At 43.5% G+C, this 3,128-nt stretch overlaps 1 non-coding gene across 1 annotated transcript; it reads left to right on the top strand.

The window, feature by feature from the left end:
- The first annotated feature begins 2,455 nt into the window (after positions 1-2,455).
- On the top strand, positions 2,456-2,562 carry LOC121822569 (U6 spliceosomal RNA). Its single transcript, XR_006063754.1, has one exon. It is a non-coding gene; the product is annotated as a U6 spliceosomal RNA (small nuclear RNA).
- Positions 2,563-3,128: the final 566 nt, after the last annotated feature.

Raw genomic sequence — 3,128 nt, forward strand, 5'->3', positions numbered from 1 at the left:
ACCGTCCACCTCCTTTGAGAGGGTTTCTCTCGTTGGCATGGAGCTCTTTAGTTAGCCCAGACTAGCTGGCTAGTGAGTCTCAGGGACCCTCCTGTCTCATCTCCCAGTGCTGGGATAACAGTCTGTGACTGCACCCTCTTTTTTACACATATTCTGGGGATCAAACCCAGGTCCACGTGTCTGTGAGGCAAGCGCTTTACCAGCTGAATCCTCTTTCCATCCCAGGCTCTGCTGGTTTCTAAAGAGCTGTTCCTTCTCTTCTTAAAAAAAAAAAAGAAGGAAAGAAAAGAGTTAGTCTGGAAATGTTCTAACAGAGAAAAGGAAAGACTTCAACACAGGGTCCCTCCTGCCTGCCTCTCAACCTCAATAGTTATCACCACTTCCTAAGTCCTTTCAACTCCCCTGCCGCTCCGCCCACCCTCACATCTTTCCAGAATTTTAAATGAAACACCATATACCTTAGTATAGGAAAGCTTCTCAAACACAAACTTCTGGAAATAGTGGAGTTTTTTTTCCTAATAATCCCAGAGGTAAGTAAGCATGGTAGCTATGACTTTACTATTCTAACATGGTGTTGACCTGGGTGCACATACACAGAACAGAAGGAGTATTTTCCTCAAGACCCAGCAAGTGAGAAGTCTCAAAAGGGAGTCTGAAACTGGAACCAAGTCAGAGATGATATGAATTAGGTGCCAAGGGCACTAAAAGGTGTTATGTGGATGTATGTGTCTGTAATACTGAACCACCTCAAAGGAAACAAGAGCATCTCATTTTAATTGACATCTCACTTGCCACTATAATCCATAGTGTCTGTCATATGCCCAGGGCACACAGGTTAGAGCTGAAGAATTCTGCATAGGAAGCAATTCAAGGCTGGAGCAACCATTGCTGCATATGAAGACAAACAGACACAGTCACTTCCAGACAAAGTGACCCTGTGGGGTGTGAGTGGCTGTGGCACTCTGGCCTCTTCAGCCGTATTCACCTTTCTAAAGCCCCAACTCTGTGCCTTCTGGAGCCTGCGGAGCATAGTTTTGTTTTGCTTTAACCATGTCTGTGGCTTATTAAAACCTCTCTCCCATCTATCACTGAGTCATGGCAGGTGGTTCACGATTAACACATACAGAGCCTGACACAGGGAAGTTCTCTGCTCTGCCCCGTCAGCTTTTGAGAGATGAGAGTGAAAATCTTGATGGTAGAAAAGTCTTTCACTGGAAGCAAAACCGAAGCTGCATTTCAACATCGGCTCTGTTGGAGTAGGAAACACAGGTACAAGTAACTGGAATAGTGAGTTGTAACCTCGGCACAGGTAGTACAAGGTCTGCAGGAGGAGAATAGATTCTGAAAACATCAAGGAAGATCAATGATGGAGAGGTAACCCATTTCTGTGTACATGGTAGGAAGAGTTAATATTGATAAGTTGGCCGTTCTTATGCCAGAAATGGTGGCTGACACCTTTAAACACACCGTACAGAAGGACCATGGGTTCAGGGCCAACCTCAGGTACATAGTGAGGCTGTCTAAAGAAAACCAAGGGCCGGGAGGCATGTAGCTCAGAGACAGACAGCTTGCTTGCCTAAGCCATGCCAGAGCCTGGGTGTGATCTTCAACATCAGGGATGGGGGCAATTCTTTGCAGCTACAGATGTTCCTTGATTTGCACTGGGATTATATCCCAATAAACACATTGTAAATTAAAGCTATCATGAACTGAAAAGCATTTAATAATTTAATACACTTGAACTACCAAACACCACAGCTTAGCAACGCAGTCCATACATGGTGGAGTATGGGTTGTTTGCCCTGATGATCGTGTGGCTGGCTGACAGCTGTGGCTGCTGCCTTCGAGGTTCATGAGCAAGCACTATGCTCCTATCCCTAGCCTAGGAGAGAACAAGAATCAAGGTGTATTGTGTTGCTGAACGTGTATCACATTTGCACCATTGTAAAGCTAAAAATAACCACAACTTGGGGACCATAAGACTTACAGATTTAATGCAGTCCTAGCCAAAAATCGCGCTAAGCTAGTTGGCAGACATTGACAGCTTTAAATAGTCCTTATGGAAAAACAAAAGTTCCAGGAAAAATAATAACAGTAATAATAATAATAATAATAATGATAATAATAATAATAATAAAACCTGACATTCAAAGACATACTGTAAAGCTGCTGTGACCAAGGCAGCTGACAAGAGACTAGACAGCTAGACCAAAGGAGAGGGGAGAGTACTCAGAAATCGATCCACATAGCTGCAGCCTGCTGATCTCCATGAGCAAAGGCAGTCCCAACGAAAGGGAAACACAGACTATTTTTAACATTCAGGATACTGGACAACGGGATACTCCCAAACCAAATAACACCGAAGAACCTACCAAGAGACCAAGAAGGAAATTCAGAATGGACACCAGACCAGAATGTAAAATGCTAAGCAAAACTTCCAGAAGCTAATTGAAATGCCCATCTCAGCAGCATAGACATTGGGCCAACGTTGGAATGATAGGGATATTAGCACGGCCCCTGGGCAAGGATGGCATGTAAATATGTGCAATATTTTACATTTTTCACACTCATGCACATGATCCTCACACATGTTCACTACCACCCAGTGAGTAGCCCATGAAAGAATGATACTTTGTGCTCATTAAAAAATTAAAGTTGTTCTGCATATCTCAAAAGAGACTGTTAAAAGAAGAAGACGACCTCCATAGGCTGGGAGAGAAAAAGAGAAGAGTTGTCCAATAACTGGCTTTATTGATGTCCCTGCATCTTGGCCTTTGTGGGTCCGGCTGCCTGGAATGTTCTAGACTGATCCATACCCTTGTTCCTCCAGCACACGCTTCATTTCACAGCTTTACTCAGTGTCTCTTCTGAATGCAGCACATATTAAATTTGTATCTTAATGCTTCCCCTTTGCCCCCCTCCTCCTTTTGATCTGTAGCTTGCATTATCCGCGAACGCACTGTTTTGCTCATTGAACAAGGAGCTGACTAAATAGTTGTTGAATGAATACCAACGCCTCCAGTAGCAAAATCCCTCATGCTGTTTCTATAGAAACACCTATACCACCTTTTAAAATAATTCAGTCTTTCATGGTTTTGACAGACATGGAAGCATTCTAATGGAGATGA

This window comes from Peromyscus maniculatus, chromosome 14 (assembly GCF_049852395.1).
Source record: "Peromyscus maniculatus bairdii isolate BWxNUB_F1_BW_parent chromosome 14, HU_Pman_BW_mat_3.1, whole genome shotgun sequence".
Taxonomy (NCBI): Eukaryota; Metazoa; Chordata; class Mammalia; order Rodentia; family Cricetidae; genus Peromyscus; species Peromyscus maniculatus.